This window comes from Adiantum capillus-veneris, chromosome 17 (genome assembly GCF_014529385.1).
Source record: "Adiantum capillus-veneris isolate H3 chromosome 17, ASM1452938v2, whole genome shotgun sequence".
Taxonomy (NCBI): domain Eukaryota; kingdom Viridiplantae; phylum Streptophyta; class Polypodiopsida; order Polypodiales; family Pteridaceae; genus Adiantum; species Adiantum capillus-veneris.
Genome location: NC_140947.1, coordinates 145,694,375 through 145,707,708, shown reverse-complemented (window position 1 = coordinate 145,707,708; position 13,334 = coordinate 145,694,375). Strand labels below are relative to the sequence as shown.

Sequence of the window (13,334 nt, the reverse complement as noted above, 5' to 3'; positions counted from 1 at the left end):
CAAAAAGCAAAAGCTGCCGCAAATCATGCTTTTTTTTTTTGCTACCGCAATTCCCGCCGCGATTTCTGGGCGTCCGTACAACCAGCCACGTGTCAGCCTTGCCGACAGCCAGCCATGTTAGCATTTCTGTAAAAGGGGTGGGGGGGATGCTAGCCAGAGGGTGTGTGTGTATACTGGGCAGCCACGTCACCAAGTTGTGACATACGCCCCCTCTTGAAAGCATTGTAATCGCCCTCGATTATGCTTGCAAAACAAACAGAAGCCATAAACTGTCTTAGCAGACATTGACTGTTAGTACCGACGCACTAGGAACACACATCTAGCACATATACCAATCGACAGTCACATCACATGACATCACAAGACATCACTTGACATCACAGGACATCACATGACAAATCACATTCAACATTCATTCGAATCTTAGACCATGATTTATTGGCAATGCAATTAGCAATCGCATCTAGATCCTGTCAAATTCTCATAGATGCTCGATTGACTAATCACTATTGCAACCATGTCTATCGAGATCATTTAGACCAAAATGCAGAAGTCATTTCGATTATCAGTTCCTGCACTTAAACAAGCCGAGAAAAATCAGTTTCATATTATCCGAAATTCCATTTTACAGAGTCATACAGCAGAATACTGTCAGCTCTCAGTATCCCTGAAGCTCAAAGAGACATCAATGACTCTAGTATTCAAAAATCGAGGCATCTGTTGACAAAGGAGCGGAGTAACTCCCCTCTTGTGCATACCCGCTGCACCAGATATCCGGCCAAGCTTAATTCAGGGTTCCATTTGGAATAGACTATGCTAAACCAAAAGCTTCAAGGTAAAGATTCACAATCTGAGGAGTATCTGCTAGGTCCTCCTCCTCCATCCACTTCGCATCCAATGCATGATAGTTCTTGAATTTAACCAAGAACCGCCTTATCACTTTACCCTTAATCTTTCTGTCTTTATGTGCCAATATCTGTTGGGGAACAAGTTTTCTTCCACTTCAGGTTGCTCATCAGGCTCCCCATCTTCGGGCACATCGCCTTTAAAAGGCTTCAAGAGACTCACATGAAAAGCATTGTGAATCCTCCAAGTATCGGGCAACTTCAATCGCAGGAGACATCATTTATCTTTTCGGAGATCTCGAAAGGTTCGTAGTATCTCATACTACACTTTGGAAAAAGCCTCTCCTTTCCCGTCTTCTTTCTCGAGCATGACTTCTCAAAACGTAAGAGCACCCAATCATTCTCCTTCAATTTCAAATCGCGACAATGGCGATTCACTGCCTTTTTCTGTCTTTCCTGAGATTTCTGCAAAGCCTCGCAAACCTTGGCAAAAGCCGTGTCCAAGTCGCGCGTGTACTCATCGGCTTCAAAAATCTTATCTTTCGTGCTTCGGAAGGGTGGAACATCGGAGCACCTTCAATAATCTCAAATGGCGCCTTCCCTGTCAAAGAGTGTATCGTGTTGTTGTAGGCAAATTCCACCAAAGGTAGATACTTTTCCCATTGAGTCTTATGATCCGAGATATAAGACTTCCATAAATCTAAAACCACTGAACTCGCAATCTCAGATTGCCCGTCAGTCTGCGGGTGGAAAGATGACGAGAACTGCAACCATGTGTCAATGTTCTCCCAAATTGCCTTCCAAAACAAACTCGTGAATCTGGGGTCCCTGTAGGAGACAATCATCTCGGGCATGCCATGTAATCTGAAATCTGGGCCACAAATAGTCTCGCTAAGTGATCCGGCTTGACTGTTTTCTTCACTGGAATGAAAAAGGCTAGCTTGCTAAATCTGTCAATAACAGTCCAGATACCATCGTGTGACCACTCTATGTTCTCGAGAGATCAAAAATGAAATCCATTGCAATACTTTCCCAGAGGCGGGTGGATATGGGCAAAGGCTATAACGATCCCTATGGTTTATGCCTGTCAAACTTGACTTTCTGGCATACCAAGCAACTGTGCACAAACTCGTCCACATCCTTTTTGAGTCTCGGCCAAAAGAAGTATCTCTCTACCCCTTTCAAGGTGGTAGGAATGCCGCGCTGACCTGTAAAAGGGGGACACTGGCATTCGGTCATAACCTTTTTCCTCAATGGCTGTGTAACGCACAACATGGTTTTCCTCATCAAGTAGCCATCCCGAATGGCAAATCTCGCTATTGTCACCCCATCCCGTATCCGTGTGAAAATGTCTGCAAAATCTGTATTTGTGGCAAACTGATCTACCATATCCTTGAAGCTCTTATAATGTATCGCGCAAATAGCCAGAACCAACAGCTTCTGAGACAAAGAATCGCCACCAAATTCTTTTGTCCCTACACATGGACAATCTCGAAACTATGACAAGATGTTCGCCCACCGCGTCTACTTTTCCGATAGCTGCTTCTGTGACAAGAAGTAGCGTAAACTCTGATGGTCTGTAAAGACGGTAAAATCCGCTCTGAGTAGGTGATGCCACCACTGAGTAAGAGCATGGATAACCGTCGAAAGCTCTTTCTCATAAATCTGTGCTGTCAATTCTGGCCTTGAGAACAATCGGCACCCAGACTACGACCACAAGCATCGCAATATACTTCAAATGACTTCTGCAAGTCTGGCAAAGTGAAAACTAGTCCCGTAGTCAATTTCTCTTTCAAAGTCTGAAAGGCAGTCACCTTTGTGGGTCTCCACGGACTCCTTTCTGTGTCAAGATATGCAAAGGGGAAGCAACCTTTGCAAACTTTCTAATGAACCGCCTGTAGTACGAACACAATCCCAAGAAGCTTCTAACTTCATGGACATTCTTCAAATTGGGCCAATCACGGATAGTCTCTATCTTGGCTGGATCCATTTGCACTCCTACGGCTGACACAATGTGTCCCAAAAAGCGTATCTCTGGTAGGAAAAAAATCGCTTTCTTTGCATTAATCACCAACTTGTGATCTCGTAATGCCTGAAAGACTTGACACAGATGTTCTCTATGTTCTGCCTCATCCTTGGCGAAAACAATGATGTCGTCAAAGAAAGTGCCAACAAATAGTCTATACTCTCGAAAAATCCTGTCCATCATCCGGTTAAATGTCACAGGAGCATTGGTTAGGCCAAAAGGCATCACCAAAAACTCAAATAACCCAAAAGTCGTCCGAAAGGCTGTCTTGTAGACATCGTCAAGCGCGATTTGGATCTAATGATATCCACTTTTCAAGTCAATCCTGCTAAAGCACAAGGATCCCTCAAGTTGGTCAAGTATATCATCGATTCTAGGAATCGGAAATCTGTTCTTGATGGTGATTTTGTTGAGAGCTCTATAATCGATGCACATTCTCCAATATCCGTCTTTCTTCAAAACCAACAACACTGGAGAGCAATACGGTGAAGTACTAGGCTAGACAAGACCCTTTTCCAAAAGGTCTTTCACTTGGTTCATAATTTTTTTGTTCTGGGCTCGGCTCACACGGTAAGGTGGCCGATTCGGTGGTGTCCTTTCAGGTATCAGATCAATGGTATGATCTTCAGGACGAGCGGGTGGTAACACGCCTAGCACGCCCTCTGAGAAGCAATCGGCATGAGCGTGGAGAAAATCTTGGCGTTCTTTATCAAGTTCAGACATATTTGTCCTATCCTCATCATTCAACTCTTTCAAAAAGATCGAGTAAACAAACAGCCTGGATTTCATTAATTTTCAAATGGCTGAAGCCGATACAATAGGGACGGACTCACCCTTAAGTTTTACATCGAGTACAATGGTTCTGCCCTTCTCTGTGGTCAAACTCGCTTTCCTCGCCCGATAGTCGACCACGGCGTTGTTCTTGTGGTACCAGGGAATTCCCAAGAGAACATCACAACCTTCCAAAGGCATTATGTAGAAGTCCTCATGCCCCAAATACCCCTGACAAAGCAACCGAAGTTTGCCAATGACAGGCGTAATCGCTACGTCCCTGCCGGGTGCCGCTAGAACTGCCTCTGCAAGTGGTCCCATTTGATCGGGAGTGATCTTGAGCCACGCCGCCAATTCCGATGAGATGAAGTTGGCCTTGGCTCCTCCATCAAAGAAGATCAGGGATTCTTGGTCTTTCACTTTGCCCCAAGCTCGGCAAAGTTATATACTCTTGTCCATCGTGCTAGGATTAGTACCCACGCAATTTGGAACCAGTCCTGTTTTCATCTTGCCTTTTCTTCCATGTTCCTCTGCTGCTCTCGAGCTCTCAAGCCTCTCATCGTCCTTGTCGTTCTGTTCTTTCTGTGCCTTTTTAGGGCACTTCGCAGAGATAAGCCCAGTTTCCCCGCACCCAAAGCACTTCCCCTCCTTGATATAGAGAGCTCTCTCTTGAGAAGTGAGTTTGGATCGTGCATTCTTTTCTTTCTTTTCCGAATTGCTCTTCCTCTTGCTACTTTCATTTGTCGAAGTCTATTCGGTCCTTTGTTTCATGATTTCATCTATGGGGTAGGTCAGACTGCCCAAGTGATTGGCAAACCCCATTTTGCATGACTCATCAACTCCTGAATGGAAGCTGACTTTTGTTCCAATCAGTGATCTCGGATCTCTGTAGGAAGACCCAAGGTAAACAGCTCAATTTGTTCCTTGAACGAGATCTTCTTAAATGAAGAGGCAGGTAGAAAAGAGCTCCAGAATCTCTCGCAATAAGCGTCCACTGTATCCTTCTTGGTCATCCGAAGATGGTTCCAAGCAGTTCCTATGTCGCGTTCATACTCTCGAGTCAGCCAAGAAGAAATAAAAAGCCTTTTGAATTTCAGCCATTTAACTGGCGCTGTCTTGTTTAATAGAAGCGTGGACCACCAAGTTCGAGCATCTCCGGACGCAGAGGAGGTCGATTGATCTCTGCCTGAAGCCATAAGTGTCGCATAGAAAGAATCCGATTTCCTGTAGGAGAGAAATCGGCCACGCTCTGATACCATTGTAACAGACTTGGAGACTCCAAGTCGAGAATCTACCACAACACCACAATAAATCACTTCAAAACAGTTCACAGTTCACAATTAATTCGACACTGGCCCGGCGGAGTTCCGTGCCTAGAGATATTGGCCCCAAAGACTGCCGCCCCTTTCGGTATTTCTTTTTGTATTAATTTGCAACTCAAAGTACAAGCGAGTAGCCGGAACTCACTCTCAGACTTTGCGTCCAGATGCTCTGAGAAGTGAAAGCCCAAACCACCAATATAAAGGTTTACAAGGGATGCTAAAAAAAGAGCCCCAAAAGCTTTAAAATCAAAAGCTTTTAAAACATAAAAGCAAAAGAGCTTCTCTCTCAATTTGTGTAGCCAGCAAAAAGCAAAAGCTGCCGCAAATCGTGCTTTTTTTCTTGTTGCCGCAATTCCCGCCGCGATTTCCGGGCATCCGTACAGCCTGCTACGTGTCAGCCCTTGATAGCCAACCACGTCAACATTTCTGTAAAAAGGGGGGGGGGGGGGAGGGGGGTTCTAGCCAAAGGGTGTGTGTGTGTATACTGGGCAGCCACGTCACCAAGTTGTGACATAAAGCACACCCAAGGCTTGGAAGCTAGAATGCTCCAAGCAGACGCCGACAACCTGTTGGCCCCAAAATTGGCACCCAAATTTATAAGATAATAAGTAGAGCCTATAAACCCTATAAGGAACCCATGATAAAAACATCATATAGATATAAATAATTAAGAAAATAATATATCAAGAATATTCCAATTTCAACTCCAATATAAGAAAAAAGCTAATAAATTAGTTTTTAGAAGTTAATCAACAAATTCTTTGGCAAAAATAAGATATAAGGAGTTATGAGAATGATATTAAATACCAAAAATCTTCAATAACCAATTAAATTACTCTAGGGTCTAAGCAATTAGGGTAAGTCATGGAAGTACGTTATACAAAGGTAAAAATCAGGTTTTTGATAATTTACCTAATAAGTAGTCGTCCTTTTTTTCCTTTCAGTATTTCTTTATTCTTTAAGAGGGTAAATTACAAAGAAGAGTCCTGGAATTCTTTACTTGTATCCAACTAGATACCACCTGTTCTGGTAAAATTTCAGCAACATAACAGCCCCAAAACTTGCCCGAAACCAATTCCCCTGTTGAAACTCACTTCCACTGAGATAAACCCTCTGTTTTCTGCCCAAAGACAGTAAATTCAGCACGCTGTATTTACTGATTTTTGCCTTGTTTTCAGCCCTAAACAGTCCCTGAACTGTCCCCTAACAATGGGGCATTGTTCCCAATGTTTCTCGCATCCATATGGCTGAAAAACAGTCCAAATTCAGCGCATAACCAGCGCTGAAAACGCACCACGGTGAGGTTATTACCCTCACCGGTGCCTGCTTTTGGAGCAGCAGTTAGCTACTCCTGTTCCTGCTTAGAAAGGCTCTTGCCTCAGCAAAAACGCATATGACCACACAACTGTACATAGGTCAATGAAAAACCCTGTTGTGGGGCATCACATTATTGCATGTAGGGGAGAGAGAGAACAGTGTAAGGTGTGCAGGACATGACTTCTTGCACTACATTGTACATGAGAGGGAAAGCTTGCAGTCAATAGCTCTTAACCTATGACAACTTGCAAATGAGGAGTCTCTCAGCTACAAATCGAGCGCTAGTTCTTCTGCATGAGGAAAGTTCACCAAAAGGTGCCACTCCGCACATTTTCATACAATTTTCCGCTTAAAAATCTCTTGATTGATTGCCCAATTGACTTTGCAGTAGAGGTCTAAAATGTTCCCCTTGTCATTCCAGGGGTAATGACGCGAACAGATTTCATGGTCCAAAATAGCAGTTCCCTAAATTTTAGGGGATGCTTCCGTTGGACTCTCACTAGTCATCTGACCATCTATCCCCACTGGGACCGCATCCAAAAATGCAATGTAGCCCAGCTGTCGGGTACTTTCCTTTGGTAACCCCACCTTCGCATTGTGCCTTTATTGAGTTCACTTCCTAGTATCCACCAACTTGCTAAGTGCCACAGGGGAACCTACGTGATCTTGAACTAAGCCTAGACATCCTTTTACTATATGAGTTCCAGTGCCGACCAACTTCCCGTCTGCGGGTGAAACTACCGTTCACATTAGCCATACAATGCCCGACCATTTGCAACTTCAAACAGAGGGTCTCAAAAAATTAAACAAAAATCATTGGAAAGAAACCAACAACTAAGGTTAGCAATTGCCACGTCCCATGACATAGTTAGCAGTTGCCACGTCCTCGTGACACATGAACAAAGATCACCAGACTCATACGTCAGGATCAGATTCAGCTAGATACAAGGAGCACATGGATACAACCGGCGCAGGAGTTGGGCACGAAGATGCCTTTCTATAGAGAGTATCTTCTCCAACTCACGGAGGACGGTTTTGTGACTAGGCCTGCATACATGGATACACACTTATCTCATGGGATGATGTGCTATTGGGCAGATACGCACATCCTCACGTCAGTTCAGATTGAGACTGGCCGATTTCGAGGGGTACCAGCAAAGTCTAGGATATGTCATTTATGTCGCCTAGAGCCAGAGACAAAGCTTCACTATACATCTCACTGCCTGGTATACTACGAGGTACAAGGCCACTTTCACTGTCTATTCAGAGAGGGTTTTGAACTACTCTCTAGAGTCATGAGATACGAAAATTAGAGATGTCTTGGGTTGTTTCTACTAGAGTTGCCCAAACATACACAGAGCTTGATGAGGACATCATGGGAGAGCGAGTCTTAGAGACAAACCACAGACTGCTTTACACCAACCAGGGAACAGCCAGAGGAACGGTCATCACAACAGATCTCAAATCCCACCCACACCAAAGGTATGGGGATTGATCGAGCGATTGAGCTCGCTTCTCATTCAAGATCATGGAATCAAAAAATAGACTAGCTCGACATAAGAGACGACCAGTCAAAGTATTGACCATGGGGGACATTGATGAGATTCGATAGTGACCGATGAGGGATCTCATCTGATGATTTGTATCTCATTTGATCCATCTTTGTTTCACCTTTGTATCAGCTAACCCATTATATCAGCCCTCGCCCCATCACCCCTCCCCACCTATTTCATCTCAGTTTCAGTTTTTCAGTTCTTTGTACTTTGAGTACTATCACATTCACCAATTGTAACTTTTGGTCTCATAGGTCATTTTGGCCTCTTGAAGACGTTAATATAACATTTCATATCCCTCTCTCTCTCTCTCTCTCTCTCTCTCTCTCTCTCTCTCTCTCTCTCTCTCTCTCTGGATAGTTTCCTACGACGTTAAAACTCTCTTCTTCTCAGGTGTGTGGGTGGGTGTGTGTGTGTGTGTGCTAATAAAAAGAGGAAAATGGTATAACCTTTCTATCACCCAAGTGTGGTAGATTGGTTATGCCATTTCCCTCTTGAATAACATGTCTTGAGTTCAACTCCTAGTAGGCTAGATCTTTAAGGTCTCTTGGGATAGTTTCCTACGACGTTAAAACTCTCTTCTTCTTCTTCTTCTTCTTCTTCTTCTTCTTCTTCTTCTTCTTCTCTCTCTATCTATCTATATGTCTATCTATATGTCTATCTATTTGTCTGTCTGCCTGTCTATCTACCTGCCTGCCTATCTATCTACCTGTCTATCTGCCTGCCTGCTTGCCTATCTATCTATCTGCTTGCCTGCTTGCCTACCTACCTACCTATCTATATCTATATATATATATATATATATATATATATATGCCGAGAGCCAGACTTATACGCAGACAACAGGACATGTGTGTGCCTATAGAGCTGATATGGGGTATTTTGGCTTTATAAAGGACAGTGATGGGACGGGTACGCACTATTGAGGGAATGTTTGAAATGGTCCACTCCACTATTGGAGTGAAGCAAGGATGCCCCCTATCTCCGACTCTTTTTGGGATGTATGTGGATGAGTTCTCAGATGAAGAGGCCTTTGGTCTCTATGATCGCTCAGATGATTCAAGCTAAGGCCTCAGTGCCGCATGAGATTATCCGAGCCGAGCTAGCCCCCCCCCCCCCCCCCCCCCCCCCTCGTGGTCGAGGCATTGACTAGATCAGTATCCCATACACAGTTTATAGGACCTCCCCAAAGACAGATACGTTCGGCTTGCCCTGGAATCATCTCGACAACTAGCGCTACAGGGTGATACAGCATGTTGGTATGGACAGATCACAACGTGGTTTCAGTCACATGGTTTCAGCACGGATAGATTGCCTCTATTACAATACTCCTTGCATGCACCCTCCCTATCTCTTACACGGACAAAGATCACCAAACTCATATATCAGGAACTGATTCAGCTAGATACCAGGAGCACATGGATACAACCGACACAAGAGTTGGGCACGAAGATGGCCTTCTACAGAGAGCATCTTCTCCAACTCACGGAGGACGGTTTTGTGACTAGGCCTACATACATGGATACGCACTTATCTCATGGGATACGATGCGCTATTGGGCAAATACCCACATCCTCACATCAGCTCCAAATTGAGATTGGCCGATTTCGAGGAGTACCAGGAGGGGCCAAGATATGTCACTTATGTCGCCTAGAGCCAGAGACAAAGCTGCACTACACATGTCATTGCCCGGCATACTATGAGATACGAGGCCGCTTCCACTGTCTGTTCAGAGAGGGTTTTGGACCATTTTCTAGAGTCATGAGATACGAGGATCAGAGATGTCTAGGATTGTTTCTACTAGAGCTGCGCAGACTTACGGAGAGCTTGTTGAGGACATCAGGGGAGAGAGAGTCTCAGAGAGAGATCACAGATTTCTTTACACCAGCCAAGGGAGAGCCAGAGGAGCAGTCATCAAAGCAGATCTCAGAGCCACCCACACTAGAGGTAGTTGATTGATTGAGCCATTGAGCTAGGCAGATCCAAACGCCCACGACCTCGGGGGGGTCTCCCACCATTGACGAAGGCTGCAGTAGAAGATCAAGATCACTCTAGCTCGACATGCAAGACGCCCAGCCAGAGTACTAACCATGGAGGGTATTGATGAGATTCGATAGCGACCGATGAGAGATTTCATTTGAACCCACCACCCCCCTCCCTCTATCTCGTTTCAGTTTCGGATCAGCTTCAGATTCATTTCCTTAGTGTTTTTAGTGTTTTAGTTTTAGTTCTTTGTACTTTCCGTACTCAGACATGGTATCAGATTCACCGATTGTAACTTTCTAGTCTCATAGGTCTTTTGGCCTTTCGAAGACGTTAATATAACATTTCTCATTTCCCCTCTCTCTCTCTCTCTCTCTCTCTCTCTCTCTCTCTCTCTCTCTCTCTCTCTCTCTCTCTCTCTCTCTCTGTGTGTGTGTGTGTGTGTGTGTGTGCGCGCGCGTGCGCGCAAGAGGGATCATACCTACAAGAGCAAGCAAGTGGAGTGGGGTCCATGGGAAATTGACAGAGGTGTTGGAGAAAATGAAGTAATCTTGCAAGCCAGAGAAAACAAAGTTATCTCGAAGCTTTATCAAGGGAGGGTTTCTGCATACCGAGGTGGAATGGGCATGAAGACAACTATCTTGGAGACATCAAGAAGCTACAAATCAAGAAAGAGAGGAATTCGAAAATCAAGGCCGCCAAGGAGAAGGCTCAACCAAGGGAGGATGGAGAACTCAACCTTGACCTGAGGAGCAACTCAAGAAAGAGAGAGTGGACATTGTGAAGGAAGAGATAAAGGTGAAATTGGAGGCCTAATAAATTCAAGAAAGAGGTGAAAGAGGAAGCACACAAGGAGGATACAAAGTGGACCAAATCCACTTTCGAGGAAGAAAAGATGCGACAAGCACGCCGCCTTATCGTGCGTGTTACAAGTATGAGAGAAGAAAGTGCACCAGACAATGCCAAGAAGTTATGCAGTACATTGTAGTATAAAGAATGGGAGCCACTCCCTTTCTCAAAGGCATGGATGCAAGCAAGGGAAGGCCCTTGATCCTACACTTTAGGGACATGGAGAGTAGAAAGGACTTCGTGAAAAGGAGAGGGGCTCTTAGAGATTTACCTTGATGATGACTTGACAAGAGCACAAGTGGAGAGAATGAAAGAATTCATGCCCGGAATCAAGCAAGCGAGACAAGAGGGGAAGAAAGCATTCTTCCAAGATGGTCCCATAATGATTGATGGGAGGGTGATCACATAGGGACACACTGCCTATGAGACATAACTATAGATGGCAGTGTGGAATTGCAAAGGCGCTATGTGTTCAGATTGAGGCCATTTTCAGGAGGTTCTTGGAGACAGACGTCGTCTTCCTGACGAAGACACATCAGAGCCATAAGAGAGGGCTCCGTGAGTGGAGGGATATCATTTGGATTCTGAATTCAGAGAGTACGCACCACGTCGGGGACACTAGAAGGTAAGGAGAAGTGGCAGTTCTGCCCATGCAGGAGTTACATCCACACATCATAGTGGTGGCTAGGGATGGGAGGGCATGCTTTATGTTGGTCAGGATTGCCATTGAGAGAGAGTATTTTTACATAGCAGATATGCTACTTTGCACCACAGCGTTCCAGATTCAGAGACATTGATGGGGAGGTGGTAATAGTTTACCAGAGGAGCATGGCTCACGGAAATATGGAGAGTCTCCCACGAGATGCTGTTAGCATGGATTCTACAGTATTCACGAATGGTAAAAATAATGTTAGTCAAGGATTTCAAAGGGTGTACCCAGAGCTTACGGTTTGAGAAGTATGAGATGGAGAAGCCTCAGATACCACTGGAAGCCGACTCCACTTTGTACAGAGTGTTTGAGGATGAGGTGGCCTCTCATATTGTACTTGAGCTGGGGGCACTGATCCACAATGGCATATCGAGGTAGCCAGGGTCGGGGGGATAAACGTGCTTCAGGCGCAATGGGCAGAGCATAGTGGATTACATCATGGGTACTAAGAAGACAGCCGCGTTCATACGTGACTTCATATACCCCCCTGTCCCATCAGGCCAGACCATGCTTATTTATCTTTTACCTACCACAGCACAGCAGGTCATTTTTGTATACACCTCCATCGTCTACTATCACTCATACTACCATACATTTCACATGTGTGACAGCGTGTACATGGGCACAATATATGATGAGCTTATGCTTCTTGACCCATCATCACCTATAGATACACTTACTACATAGCTCACTTCCATATTGCACAATGCGGCTATATCTAGCTTTCTACACTCCTCACAAAAGTTCAGAAAAGCCAAAGTAGGATCAATGTTCCAAAATAGTCAGTACGATGACGAGTGTCATGAAACTAGAACCTGGTTCAATCGCCAAAAGCTAACTTGGAAAATCTCAGCCATTCGACACAAAGACCTATTCAATCAATGAATAAGCGAAAGAGGGGAGCTTTCAAAGTTAAGCACCGCTCTGAAATGTGCCAAAAATTTAGAGGCAAACAGTCTGCTAAGGCTTGAAAAGAAGTACCGCGAGAAAGCCTCCCCTATTCATATCACAGACCCTAGTATATGGCATACTTATGCCACCTCTTTATATGGCACACCCAATCAGACACTACTTCCCATGGTTGAGCAAGCGATACAAAAGCTCGAAAGGTGGACGGCAACCAACCACACGAGTATCCGAGGTGAACCTTTCATACATGCATATCTACAACTTGCTCCTTTCCTTGCACACCTATTCATAAGGACCTTTGTAGGGGTTTCTCCCTACTTAAACCACGAACACCATTACTCTGATCCACAAATTGAAGGGCAGTCATGGATCCAACTGATTACAAGACAGTGAGCACCATCGAACATGATGTGGGGCATTGGCTACTCCAGCTCCTGTGTATGCAATTCCAGTAGGGGCCCCAAGCTTGTCACAAGAGCAGATTGAGAGGCCTCATCTTGTCATTGTATCGAGGATGATTTGCAGCAAACCGAGGCTTGATACCATTGACATAGTACGAGCTGAGTTTGACACTCATCCCATGGTGACAATGGGGTTCATTCATAGAGTTAGAGGGATAAGAAGAGACAGAGACAGGATCACTGTGGCCTTGAGAGGCTTCTCAGGCACTTGCTGCCCAAGGGAGGTCCGGACACACACGGTATGCTACATTAGAAGGGTGGTTTGCCAGACATGGCCGGGATGTGGAGAGACTACCACCATTTCACTATGATTTACAAGCATCGCATCTACAGCTGTATGATTTGGAGAGGAATCGGGTTATTAGATGTGATCCCATGCAGGATAATGTGATGCCGACATGGGTAGACCCACCGACTCCATTGCCCACGAAGTTGAAGTTCTGCATAGATCATTTCCTACATATTACAAAGGAGGGGATCACTCAGATACCAGGGTACATGGAGATATACATGTGACATGCTATGAAGAGCACCATTGGCCAGCTTAGAGTATCTACACATAGACTCGAGGTGGAGACGCCCACAGCTA

The 13,334-nt window shown here is 44.9% G+C and overlaps 1 protein-coding gene across 2 annotated transcripts in view; it reads right to left on the bottom strand.

Moving 5' to 3' along the window:
* LOC147438269 (uncharacterized) overlaps positions 1–13,334 on the bottom strand; it is an 86,293-nt gene that overhangs the window by 11,587 nt on the left and 61,372 nt on the right. The window lies entirely within an intron of this gene.